Consider the following 14,935-nt stretch of genomic DNA (forward strand, 5'->3'; position numbering starts at 1 on the left):
AAAATACTCAAAACAGCTTAAAACAAATAAATAAACTTAAACTAGACACTAGGAATGACTTTGGACGAAAATTGACTTTTACTTGAATCAAAACATTTAAAAACACAAATTAAAACAGATTCTAACTAATTAGACACACTAAAGTAAAGGGGGATTGAGTTTTGGACAAAGTTGAAACAAACAAACAAGTATGAAAAACAAGACAGATTGTAAAACAAATTTGAGAAATAAGATGATGGATGGGATAGCTAGAGGCTTTTTCTCCACACATGACATGTATGCAAACAACTTGATTTCCAGTTACTACTTCATTAAATTATGAACGACAATGCTCCAAATTAACTGTGACATCACTAGTTAACTCTTAGATTTTCCTTGTTTTATTGGATTGGATGACATCATTCGACAACCCAAAACATTCTTCTAAAGTTCCCTACATGACATCATAATAGAGATACAATCAAAGATCATTACGTTTAATGAAAATCATAAGCATTGACAAAGCACTTGCAACTATGACATCATGTCACTCATGCTAGGAATTGAAGTTAACGCGTTCGTTTATAAGCGACCTTCACTACATGTGAATATAAGTTTGTAACAATTATGTGAAACTTCCTTATATTCTAGCAACGGATTTATGCATGCCAATTCAGTGTCGACCCTTAATTAACAAAAACAAATAAGTTATCAATCAAATAGTTAAGCCAATTGCATTCACGATTCAAGAGTTCATAATTGGAATTTATCAAATCATATTACACACATAATCATGGCTTTGAAATCACCCCTAGCCAAGAGGGGTTTAACCACTCATATTCACAACAAAACAAAAGAAAATGAATTTAAACATTGGAAACAAAAGAAAGAAAACACCTAAACGCTCCAACGATCCAAGTTGGACAGCAAGCACGTCCAAACACTTTCCTTCCCCTCCTTTGCTAGGGCACAAGGTGTTGGTAAGTGTTTGAAGGTTTGTTTGTATGGAGGAATGGATGTGAAGATGAATGAATATGTTTGGATGAAGGTTGTATTGAATGCGGCAAAGAGTGGAGAATTGTGTAGATGATGTGTGTGTGTGTTTTGGATTGATATATCTCCTTTGATGAAGGGTGGATGAATGTATTTATAGGCTAGGAAGAGGATGTAGTGGGTGGTGGTAATGAGTGGATGTAGTGGTAGGTGAATTTGTTGGGTGGTTGAAATGAGTGGATGTAGTGGTAGGTGAATGTGTTGGGTGGTTGTAATGAGTGGATGTGTTGGGTGAAATGAGTGGATGTAGTGGTAGGTGAATGTGTTGGGTGAAATGAGTGGTAGGTGAATGTGTTGGGTAGTTGTAATGAGTGGATGTGTTGGGTGAAATGAGTGGATGTATTGGGTGAAATGAGTGGATGTAGTGGTAGGTGAATGTGTTGGATGAAATGAGTGTGCTAAAATGGTTATTTATAGGGAGAAGATGATGCACAAACTTCAAATTTCGTCCATTCCTTTTGCTCCAAGCATAAGCTATCCATTCCATGCCCAAAAATGCTCCAAAATGCTCCAACATGCACTTCTTTGCCACATTAACCCTTTGGACCTACAAACACACGAAAATAGCTTAAAATACTAAAATAACTACGAACTAACAACATAAATGCCAAGAAACAAGCTAACTAAGTCGCATAAATATGCTGCTATCAAATTCCCCCACACTTAGCTTTTGCTAGTCCTCGAGCAAAACAAAACAAGCAAAACAAAAGAAAACAAAACACAACCTAGACCTTCCATCAATTGCCTTAGGGATTTTTAATGAAACATGAAATGTTAAAAATTATCATTCCCACAAATTTTGGTCATCTTCACACTTGAGCACATACTTAATCACAGTCACCACTTACTAGTTCACAATTAACCAATTAAAACGATGTTTTGAATGTAGTAACATGCCTTAGAGAATTTGCTCAATTCCTTACAAGATACTCTCTATTTTCACACATTTTCTAACTACACACCCTACACTAGTTATATGTGAGAAGATTGATGTAACACAAAAGACTAGGACTCACATATGTTATAACAAAAAAAACAATTTTCTGGAGTTATTAAGCATGTTTATATATGATCTCATGAATGGAATGCTACTACTTGGATGCGAGAACCAGTAACACCATATGCTCATACCAATTTCGAACTTCACAAATTGAAACACACAACACTCAAGATTGAAGTCAAGGGTTGTAACAAGGCTTGGGGGTAATGGCTAATAAAGAAAGGATAAGGATATCAAACGTTCTTAAAGCGATAGCAAGCAAAGCAATGAAATAGACACTTGGAATTCACTTTAGAATGCAGAATCAACTTTTAAATACAAAGGGAAGATTCATGCAACACTTAGGACCGAATTCAATATTTTGGACCCTTTCTTTAACGAACAACACTTTAGAGCTCTTTTTCATACTCTTTTCAATTTTTTTTTTCTTTTCTACTCATGCCTTATTAAGGACTTTGGCACACACACACACACAAGAATCACTTCCCCCACACTTGCTCTCTGCAATACGTTGATAAAAAAGGAGTTCATTTTAAGTCATGCTTTACTATGCTTTAAGAATAAGGGTATGGATGGTCCTAAAACTAGGCTAGGTAAGGATAGTGTGGATTAACAAAGAACATAGGCTTAACAAGGCTCAACGGGGTTAAACTTAAACACATAATGAAATAAGGCCACGGCAATTTGGCTTTGGTGGTCACTACACAACTTCATCTTGAATATGTGTTATGCAAATCAATAGCATGCTTTGAATGAAATAGGTATGAGTTCTAGCATTTGGAACTAAATGATGAAACGCCTTCTAAGTAGCAACCAAGCAAAGAATAATGAGATCATGCAACGACTTTAGAAAACAATGATGCACAGATTATTAACTCTCCAAATAAACGTTTAGGCTCAAGTCTCACCAGGTTGTAGCATTCATTTGAGTTCCTTCCTTCAAGCATGTTACAAAAACTGATTTTTCCTTTATGGTTGCATGTGAATTCATAAATTATAACCACAACCAAGCATACACCAAAGAGTAAATCAAATTTTCATCCATGTTTATAACTCTCTTTAACAGTCATGTAATTAAAAACCAAATCCTCATCATTGTGTTGGAAGGTACCCTAAGACAAAAATAAACACACAAAAATGACTCGTTTTGGGTTTTTCAAAACAATTTTTCAAATTTTTATGAGATTTTCAGATTTTTATGTTAAAACACACTAAAACACTCCAAAACAGCTTAAAAACACTTAAAAACAGCAAGTAACAACACTAGAATTAATGGGTGATAAACTCCTACGAATTTCATGCAAAACAATAGTTACCCCCCCCCCCCCCACACTTAAATCAAACATTGTTCTCAATGTTTTAAGTATAAACTCACACAAAAACAAGTAAACAAACAAACAAAGAATAAACATGACAAGTATAGCAAAGTAAAAACCAGACAGAGTAGAGTTTAAGAACGCAAATCTGGTTTTGGAGATAAATGATCTTGTTGACTTTCCACAGCGCTGATCTTGAACTGGTTTGGAATTCTGAGCGAGGAATATTAGAGTTCCTTGGTTGTGCAGTCTGCATTCTTCTCTGCTTGTTTCTTCTGCACGGCAGGTACGCACGAGGTAGAGGTGATGGTCTGTTTCTTTCTTCAATATTTCCAAGTGCCCACCTCTTGCTTTCTTTCTCCTTGTCCCTAGCTGAGGATGAATTGGCAAATTGTCTCCACATGCTTCGAGGTATCATTTTCACTTCCCTTATCTGTTCCCCAGGCAGATGTGGTAGACGAATAGGAAGCATAAAATGATGAAGATGAGTACTCGAGAGCAAGGCTAGGTAAGCAATCAGGAAGGGTTTCCAGGCAGTCGGTTCCAGATCGAAAGATTGATACCAAGTGCTGGCTGATTGCTCTCTTTCTCCTTGTCCCAAAACAATGACAAGGAGAAGGACAGGGAGAAAGCATGATATGAGATACTCTTGCTTTCAACCTTCATGATATGAAATACTTTTGCTTTGGATGAGTTGTTTGCAGAGGTACCCCAAGGAATTAGGAACACTGAGTGACTCGAGAGGGTTTGTTGGAAAGGCATTTTCGGAGAAGAAGAAGGGTTATGTATGTCTGCCTTGAAATGGAGGGTGAAGCGTGTCATTTATAGGATAACCGGTACTATTCTTCCACTCTGGTCAGCAACCGTTGGATGATTTAATAGTGACCTTCACGTACTTTCTACTTCACAAGAGATCTTCGACAGATTGCCCATAATTTCCACAAAGCTGAGTTTACATGGGACAGGAGCTGACACGTCTGGAAAAGTAGATACTTCTCCAATATCTAGAATCGGCGCTTCGACAAACTGCCCGTGATTTCCGCAAAGCTGACTCTGCATGTGACAGATGCTGACACGTCTGGAAAAACAATTGCCTCTTCGATATCTGGAATCGGCACTTCGACAAACTGCCCATGATTTCCGCAAAGCTTCTCTGCATGTGACAGATGCTGACACGTTTGGAAAAGCAGATGCCTCTCCGATATCTGGAATTGGCGCTTCGACAAACTGCCCGTGATTTCCGCAAAGCTAACTCTGCATGTGACAGATGCTGACACGTCTGGAAAAGTAGATGCCTCTCTGATTTCTAAGCTTGCCTCTTCGATCTCTGAAATCCCATCGAGTGCAGAGGTTGCATGTGACAAGTGCGGACAAATCTGGAAAAGAAGATTAGTCGTGGTTTCTGAGCAAGCCCAGCTTTTGAAAAAGCTAGCGCCTCTTTGATTTTTGAGTTGGCCTCTTCGATTTCTGAGCTCGCCTCTTCGATCTCTGAAATCCTATCGCATGCTGATTTTTATAGAGGTACGCAGGACGTTCAAAGCACACTTGGATTTCTGCCTGTAAAAACTCCCTTCTTGCACTTCTACGATCTTGACTTGTCCTACCTCATCTTTCTTTAACACCTCTGAAAATGTCTGGCCCCTCCGACCGTCGTTTTGACTTGAACCTTGGTGAAGAGGCAGCCCCGCCTTCTCCAGACAACATATGGCGCCCATCCTTCATATCCTCTACTGGTCCCCTTACCGTTGGGGATTCGGTGATGAAAAATGATATGACAGCTGCGGTGGTGGCTAGGAACCTTGTCACTCTCAAAGATAACAGACTACTTGCTAAACGGTCTGATGAATTGGCTGTTAAGGATTCTCTGGCTCTCAGTGTGCAGTGCGCAGGTTCCGTGTCCAATATGGCCCAACGCCTATTTGCCTGAACCCGTCAAGTTGAATCATTGGTGGCTGAAGTGATGAGTCTCAAGTAGGAGATTAGAGGGCTTAAGCATGAGAATAAACAGTTGCACATGCTCGCACATAACTATGCTACGAACATGAAGAGAAAGATTGACCATATGCAGGAATCTGATGGTCAGATTTTACTTGATCATAAGAGGTTTGTAGGTTTGTTCCAATAGCATTTGCCTTCGTCTTCTGGGGCTGTACCACGTAATGAAGTTCCAAATGATCAACCTCCGATGCCTCCTCCTTCTGGGGCTCCGCCGACTGCTAAGGCTCCGCCGACTACTGAGACTTCTCCTAAGCAGCCTTTGTGAAGACTCCCTTTTGTATTTATCTGCTTAATGTTCCTTTCTTTTTTATGAATGTAAAAATACCTTGCATAACTGTCAGTGTTTCAAAAATAAACCCACACCAAAAACAATTAAACAAGCAACAAATAAAAATGACAATCATGGCAAAATAAAACTACAGAAAAGGGAAGGTTTTTAGAAAGACAAAACTGATTGTGGAGCAATTCAAAAATCTTCCTCATTTGAATACATGGGTTGCCTCCCAAGAAGCGCTTGCTTTAACGTCTTCCAGCCGGACGAAACTTCCTTCTAAACTTGGATAGGGCCCATAGCATGGAATTGATCCTTGAATGGAAAGTGATACTTGACGTGATCCGACAATGGTTTAAATTCTAGTGTACGTGCCTGAATCATCAAAATCAGCAAGTTAGTATATAATAAAATCGAAGTTGGAGAAGATGGCTTACTTGCTTGCTCCAACACAAACTCAATTACAAACACCACATCTTTGAAGGTTGCAGGGATATGGGACTTGGCTAGATTTGGTGTTTTGAGAGTTATGACTTTTCCCGTGTCATAAAATCCAACTTCTTTGGGAATTTTCGTCTCAAGTGTATCTTCTTTGATGAATTCTAGACATTCCCCATCCACTTCTTGCTCTTGATTCTTTGGAAAGGTTTCGAAGATGCCTTTCTCACCCTCTTCTTCCTTGGATTGCATGATCCTACAAGGAATAAGGACATTTGGAGAAACGGGGTCAGGATAAATTGAATTTAGGCTTACCTTGGTCGTAGTGGACGGCATAGAGGGCATATGGGGCTGCGGTAAGGGTGGTTCTTCCCTTATCTTGGCCATGTTATTCTCCTCTTCTTCGAGCATCAGCTGTTCATCCATGTTTTGGCTTGGTTTGGATGTCTTGGGTTCACCTCCAACATCCATAGCACTTCCCCAAGTGATAGCATCATGGATTTCAAAATCTTCCTTCAAATTTTCAATAGTTGAGTTGGAGAGTTCACTTTGCTCTTGAATTTGTGCCGTGAACTCCATAATCTCTCCAAGTTGATTTTTCAATTCGCTCATCTCCTTAGCTTGAGTGAGCATTGTTTCACTTTGATTTTGCCCCTGCACCAAAGAGGTTAGTAATTGAAAAATTTGATCACTATCCATGGACATACTTGAATTTGATTGGAATTGTTGTAGGGGAAGCTTTGGTGGCTGCATAGGTCTTAAATGGACCTCCTCTTCTTGCTGCCAATATCCATCTTGTTGGAATTGTTGAGGTTCTATGTAATCTGAATAATCTCTCCAATCAGAATTGTAAGTGTTGGAAAACATGTTATCCCATGATTAGCTATGGCCTTGATAACCTCAAGCATCTTCATTCGCAGCGAAATGAGAATATTGTTGAATTGGATATCCTTGCCCATAGGACACACCACATGTAGGGACACTTTGCATTGTGGTCCTTTCGGCATATTGTGACAATTGAGAAGTAAGTTCTGCCAATTGAGCTTGAATGGTAGCGAAATCCATGTCTTACTTCTCTAGTATTTGAAATCAAGGAAACAAAACTCAATCAAATATCAAAAGTAAAAAAAAAAAAAAAAAAAAAAAAAAGACAAACAGAAACAAAGTCAGTAACTAAAAACAAAAGACACAAAAATAAACAAAAAGAAATAACAAGGGATTAGCAAAGTTGCTAATCCCCGGCAACGGAGCCAAAAACTTGATGCCAAAATTAACTTAACACACAAATTTAACCATCTTTTGACAACTGTAGTATAAGTATAAGTAGGGATCGTTCTGGACCGGGGATTAGGAGGGCTTGCTAATAACCTCTAAACTGACTCAAAAACATAAAACTAAACTTAAAAAAAATACTTAACAAGACTCACAAGACTCAAAGCAAACTTAAAATACTCAAAACAGCTTAAAACAAATAAATAAACTTAAACTAGACACTAGGAATGACTTTGGACGAAAATTGACTTTTACTTGAATCAAAACATTTAAAAACACAAATTAAAACAGATTCTAACTAATTAGACACACTAAAGTAAAGGGGGCTTGAGTTTTGGACAAAGTTGAAACAAACAAACAAGTATGAAAAACTAGACAGATTGTAAAACAAATTTGAGAAATAAGATGATGGATGGGATAGCTAGAGGCTTTTTCTCCACACATGACATGTATGCAAATAACTTGATTTCCAGTTACTACTTCATTAAATTATGAACGACAATGCTCCAAATTAACCGTGACATCACTAGTTAACTCTCAGATTTTCCTTGTTTTATTGAATTGGATGACATCATTCGACAACCAAAAACATTCTTCTAAAGTTCCCTACATGACATCATAATAGAGATACAATCAAAGATCATTACGTTTAATGAAAATCATAAGCATTGACAAAGCACTTGCAACTATGACATCATGTCACTCATGCTAGGAATTGAACTTAACGCGATCGTTTATATACATGTGAATATAAGTTTGTAATGATTATGTGAAACTTCCTTATATTCTAGCAACGGATTTATGCATGCCAATTAAGTGTCGACCCTTAATTAACAAATACAAATAAGTTATCAATCAAATAGTTAAGCCAATTGCATTCACGATTCAAGAGTTCATAACTGGAATTTATCAAATCATATTACACACATAATCATGGCTTTGAAATCACCCCTAGCCAAGAGGGGTTTAGCCACTCATATTCACAACAAAACAAAAGAAAATGAATTTAAACATTGGAAACAAAAGAAAGAAAACACCTAAACGCTCTAACGATCCAAGTTGGACAGCAAGCACGTCCAAGCACTTTCCTTCCCCTCCTTTGCTAGGGCACAAGGTGTTGGTAAGTGTTTGAAGGTTTGTTTGTATGGAGGAATGGATGTGTTTGAATGAAGGTTGTATTGATTGCGGCAAAGAGTGGAGAATTGTGTAGATGATGTGTGTGTGTGTTTTGGATTGATATATCTCCTTTGATGAAGGGTGGATGAATGTATTTATAGGCTAGGAAGAGGATGTAGTGGGTGGTGGTAATGAGTGGATGTAGTGGTAGGTGAATGTGTTGGGTGGTTGAAATAAGTGGATGTAGTGGTAGGTGAATGTGTTGGGTGGTTGTAATGAGTAGATGTGTTGGGTGAAATGAGTGGATGTAGTGGTAGGTGAATGTGTTCGATGAAATGAGTGGTAGGTGAATGTGTTGGGAAGTTGTAATGAGAGGATGTGTTAGGTGAAATGAGTGGATGTAGTGGTAGGTGAATGTGTTGGGTGAAATGAGTGTATGTGTTAGGTGAAATTAGTGGATGTATTGGGTAAAATGAGTGGATGTAGTGGTAGGTGAATGTTTTGGGTGAAATGAGTGTGCTAAAATGGTTATTTATAGGGAGAGGATGATGCACAAACTTCAAATTTCGTCCATTCCTTTTGCTCCAAGCATAAGCTATCCATTCCATGCCCAAAAATGCTCCAAAATGCTCCAAAATGCACTTCTTTGCCACATTAACCCTTTGGACCTACAAACACACGAAAATAGCTTAAAATACTAAAATAACTATGAACTAACAACATAAATGCCAAGAAACAAGCTAACTAAGGTGTATAAATATGCTCCTATCACAGGGTAAGACCTTAAAAGGGCTTAGTGGGCCAAGGGTTGGCTGCAAGATAGCCCAATCATGGTTGCAGGGCACCGGCCGTAGGTCTAGGGTAGGCCCAGCAGCTAAGCTGCTGGTTCTGGGCCACAAAGGGGTACGTGGAGTACAGGCCCAACACGGGGTTGGCCTCGGATGGGTGCGCATTAAGTCCACAGCGGGCTGGCTTCAATTTGTGCTGTGCAAGCCCAGTAGCTCTAAAGCTGCTGGCAGGTTTAGGCTGAGGGTTGGCATAGCCCATCAAGCAATATGGGCTTGCTATAAGCAGACCTGGGATACAGGTTGGACCCAGCAAGCAACGGGCTTGCTACAGGTCTGCGCCAGGGGCTCAAACAAAGCCCAGCAACTCAAAAGTTACTGTTTTGGGCTGGAGGGGCTGTAGGCCCATGGTAACCTTTACCAGGTTGAGGCCTAGTGTCAGTGTAGGCGCACAGCAATGCCCAAAGGGTTGCTGCATAGTCCAGACGTCGTTCCTAGTGGCGTGCTTGACATGGCTGGTTGCAGGCCAGCGGCGGTGCTTAGTAGTGGTGCCAGTGGCTGCGCAGCAGCGAGCCACGGCTTATGCCGCAAACATCCTAAATGTTTTTTCAAATTAAATGGTTAAAAACCCTAATTGCTTCTGATTTAATTTCGATCCTTTGACTCACAAATTCCACATAGCATAATTGTAGATTGCAAGAACAAATATATATATATATTGACAAAATATATGAACATATATGCAATACATATAATTGAAAGGAAAATATAAATATAGGGGGTTCATACTGAAGGGAAAATAATGAGTTTTCATGTGGGATTTCTAGTGACTAGCATGCACATACAATTCAAAAATTTATATACGAAAGCAACGGAAGCATGTTATCAAATAATATCAAAGCTATAGTCATGCAAATCCCCTTCAAGATGCATAGGTTTATGTAAGATGCATCAAAAACAATTTATTGAAGAACAAAGTGTAGGAGCAGTTTTATACCTCTTGATCTAGACTTTAGACCAAGGATGGACCACCTCCAAGCCCTTTGTTGTTGGAACTCATTGAGCCTAGAGTAGTGAAAAGGATGAAGGAATAACCAAAAGGGTGAGAAGATGATTAGCTAAACCCCCCTTTGGTGGCCGGCCCTTTGAGTGTTGAGAGAGATATTTTCTTTTTCTCTTTTGTTGTTTTAACACTTCAAAAACCCTTATGAAACTTTGTGCTATAAAGTTCCTTTTATAACCAAAAAGAAACAAGTCCACATTTGACTCTCTCTCTCCCTCCTTTGGCCGGCCCCTTTAGTGTTGTTTGGGCTTTGGGCTTTTATTATTTCAAGTCATCATATGCTTGAATAAAAGCCCAATGGGCCCAATTAGACCCGAACTTTTCTTTAAGCCCAAAACGATCTTTTATCGCTTTTATGATTTCTTTAGACATTCTAATTAATCACAACACTTAATTAATCCAATTAATTATTTCCATCATCCATTAGTTACTCACTACAAGAGTGTATTGGTGAACAATCATTTTAGGTTCCAATTAGCAAGGCAGTGAGGTGATTGGCACCAATCCAATTGATTATTTTTAATCCAATCACTTAGTGAATTAAAACTTACTTTTAATTCTCCTTCTTCTTTGACGACTACATTTAATCATCTAGAAGAGTTCACAAGTCATGAGTGACATCTAACCATATATCATGGCTACCCAAGTTAATGTATAATTTGTTAGGAGAACCTATTCAGTTGGAATTACAATGTAATTCAATCATTCTCTAAAACAATACTCTCAATCATATTACTAGGGTATGGATATATTATGTCAAACCCCTAATGTGATTATTCCTTCTTATATGATTCATTTGAGTCGTATAGGAACGCTTTCCTTTATTACGCTCGATACTTCGGCCAAAGATTCCCGAATCATATCTTAGAGTATTCATCCTCTCTTAACGAGGATTAGAGATTCCTTGTTGCGCATTCACTTGCCTCCATGACTAAGTGGCTTAACCCCAACTATGCCGTGGACACCCACGGATGGAGTGACTTTGACATTAAAGTTACTTGCATTATTCCAACTATGATGCCTCAGGTCAAAGGACTACTTATATTATTCCAACCATTAGAGTTACTTGCTTGACATGTGAGTAGACCTCCATGCAAGTACTCTCGTTCGATTGTGTTCAGTGAACTCATTCCCTTAATGAGCACCTACATACCTGTCTTAGTGTCACTACACGAATGTGACGAGACTTTCCATCCTTCCAATTGAAGCGTGATGCGTAAAATAACTAAACACAAAAATTAAACCCTATTTGTGACAATTGTAGTAATGATGTAAGTAGGGATCGTTCTAACCGGGGATTAACTAGGTGTGCTAATCTAATATAAATTGATTCAAAAACACAAAAACTAAACTTAAAGACTCTAACAAGACTACTATGACTCAAAACAGATTCAAAGCACTCAAAACTGCCTAAAACAATCAAATTGACTCAAAAAGGAACTAGAACTTGATTTGGACAGAATCCAAAGTGTTTATGACTCCAAATGCTTAAGAACACAAAATAACACAGATTTGAATGACTAAGACTCAACAAAATATGGGGGAATTGTGTTTGGACGAAATTAAATTAAATTGGCAGATTGTAAAGAAAACAGATTGTAAGACAAAATTGTGATGAATCAATGGATGATGGAATAGCTAAGGGTTTCTTCTCCACACATGAAATATATGCAATGTAAATCAATTTCCAGTTATCAATTCAATAAGTTATGAACTTCGACACTCCAAGTTAATTAGGTCCGCTTAAATTAACCTTCAGATTTCCCTAGAATCATTGAATTGGATGAATATGCATCGCAAACAAATTATTCCTAACAAATTCTCTATATGAACAGCATGATAAAGACACAAGTTAGAATCATTACATTCTTTGGAAATCATAAGCATCGACAAGGCATTTGTAACTATGAAAAGCATGATACTTTTGCCAGGAATCTACTTAACACGATCGTGACTAGCGACCTTCACTACTTGCGAATATAAATTCGTAACGATTAGGTGAAACAAATTTATATCCTAGCACCAAATTCAAGCATGCAAATTAAGCGTGCACTCTCAATCAACATACAAGAATAAGTTCTCAATCCAACGGTTAAGCAAATTGTATTCACAACTTATGCAACGATAACTGGAAGTAATCAACTTATTTCACATATATAATCATGGTTTTGAATACACCCTTAGCCAAAACAAAATTAGCCAATCATACTTAAAGCAAAACAAAGATTACATGAATTAGACATTAAAATCCAAAGAAAGAAAACACCTAGAATGCTCCAACTTGGCAGCAAGTGCATCCAAGATTTCTCCTTTCCCTTGCTTGCGGCAGATTGGTTTGTGGACAGATTTTGGGTAGTTTTATGGTATAGAATGGATGGGGAATGGTATGAAAAGGTTTAGGGTGAGTGTGGAGGAGTGTTTGATGGTTGGAGGGTGATGGAGAACTCGGCAAAAAGGGTGGAAGAAGGTGGAGTGGCTGTTATGTTTTCTGGGCACTAGAATGGTGTTTTTGGGGGGTTTTGCTGCCTAGGGTGTTTATGGACGAATTTTCTGTGATGAATGGTGAATATGGGAGATGGTAACCTTGGCCAAGGGGTGTAAACATGAATATATAGGCCCCAAAAACCCTAGAGAATCAGGTTAGACAATGGAGGAAGTGCACAGCAAGGAGGGTGAATTTGTGGTGTGCAATGGTCCAAGGATGAAAATGAAGTAATGATGCAAAGTATGGAGGGTAAAATGGAGTGGTGTTGCAGCTAGGGAGCATGAATGATTGTGCACATTGAATAGAAATGAAAAGGGAGGTGAAATGTTTCAGAAATGAGTCAAAGGAGCAGCCACATGTGTTGCACACAGCATGGGATTCCAAAGGTGGCTGATGGAGCATCAATCGGTGCATGTAATGGTTGTGAAAGTGGTATGAAATCTGATGGGTGAAGGGAACAAGAGGTATGCAGTAATTGAGTGTAATAATTAAATGTATTGAGGCATGAAATCAGAAATAATGTAGGGGACAAGGGTGATTAAGCATGGCATGGGAATCCAAAGGGAATACAATGTGATTTGCACGGCAAGGAAGGTGCATTGTGGAGTGACACCCTTTTGTGGCTGAGTTCTTTATCCTTTGTACAATAATGCTTCACATTCTTAGCCTCTTTAGTCTTCAATTTCGTCCATCCACCTTGCTCTATGCATTTGCTATCCATTCCAAACCTAAAACTGCTCCAAAGGCCTCCAAAATGCATCTTCTTGCATACTTTGTCCTTAGAATCTGAAAACACACAAAAATGACTTTAAACATTAAAATAACTAAGAAAACACAACGTAAATGCGCAAGAAGAAGCTAACTAAGTCACATAAATATACTCCTATCAAATTCCCCCACACTTAGCTTTTGCTAGTCCTCGAGCAAAACAAAATAACTAAACAAAACAAAACCAACAAAACGAACAAAACCCAACCTAAACCTTCCAACGTTTACCTCAGTGATTTCCAATGCACATGACATGTTAAAAATTGTCATCCCCACAGATTTTAGTTGTCTTCACACTTAAGCACATACTTAATCATAGTCACCACTTACTAGTTCACATTTAAGCAATTAAAACAATGTTTTGAATGTAGTAACATGCCTTAGAGAATTTGCTCAAGTCCTTACAAGATATTCACTCAATTTTCACTCAGATTATCTAACTACACACCCTATACTAGTTATATGTGAGAAGATTGATGTAAACATGAAAACGAACGCTCACATATATGTATTACAAAGAAAGCGATTTCTGGAGCATGTTTAGATATGATCTCATGAATGGAATGCTACTACTTAGATGCGAGAACCAGTGACACCATTTTTAACATGCGAGAACCATTTTTTTTTTTTTTTTTTTTTTTCATAGCACGAATTTTTCTTTTCTTTTCTTTCCACCCGTGCCTATGGCACACTACTTACATGAGAAACACTTCCCCCACACTTGTTTTCTGCCAAACATTACTCAAAAGGAATTCAATTTGAATTATGCTTTACTATGCTTTAAGAACAAGGGTATGGATGGTCCTAATCTAGGCTAGGTGAGGATAACGTGGGTTCACAAAGAACGTAGGCTAACAAGGCTCAATGGGGTTAACTTAAACAAATAATGAAGTAGGATACACGGCAATTTGGCTTTGGTGGTGGTAACTACACAACTTCATCTTGAATATGTGTTATGCAAATCAATATCATGCTTTGAATGAAATGGGCATGAGTTGTAGCATTTGGAACTAAATGATGAAACGCCTTCTAAGTAGTAACCAAGCAAAGAAAAATGAGATCATGCAACGACTTTAGAAAACAATAATGCACAGATTATCAACTCTCCAAATAACGTTTAGGCTCAAGTCTCACAAGGTTGTAGCGTTTTGTTTGAGTTCCTTCCTTCAAGCATGTTACAAAAACTAATTTTCCTTTATGATTGCATGTGAATTCATAAATTATAACCACAACCAAGCATACACCAAAGAGTAAATCAAATGTTCATCCATGTTTATAACTCTCTTTAACAATCATGTAATTAAAAACCAAATTCTCATCATTGTATTGGAAGGTACCCTAAGACACAAACAAAAACAACTCTTTTTGGTTTTTTTTTTTTTTTTTTTTTT

The 14,935-nt window shown here is 38.2% G+C and overlaps 1 long non-coding RNA gene across 1 annotated transcript; it reads right to left on the reverse strand.

Annotated features, from left to right (window-relative positions):
• Positions 1-716: 716 nt before the first annotated feature.
• Positions 717-8,461, reverse strand: LOC126595653 (uncharacterized). The gene is made up of 2 exons (XR_007613641.1): positions 8,365-8,461; positions 717-876 (listed from the first exon to the last, which is right to left on the reverse strand). It is a non-coding gene; the product is annotated as an uncharacterized LOC126595653 (long non-coding RNA).
• Between the last annotated feature and the right edge of the window lie 6,474 nt (positions 8,462-14,935).

Source organism: Malus sylvestris, chromosome 13 (genome assembly GCF_916048215.2).
Source record: "Malus sylvestris chromosome 13, drMalSylv7.2, whole genome shotgun sequence".
Classification (NCBI taxonomy): domain Eukaryota; kingdom Viridiplantae; phylum Streptophyta; class Magnoliopsida; order Rosales; family Rosaceae; genus Malus; species Malus sylvestris.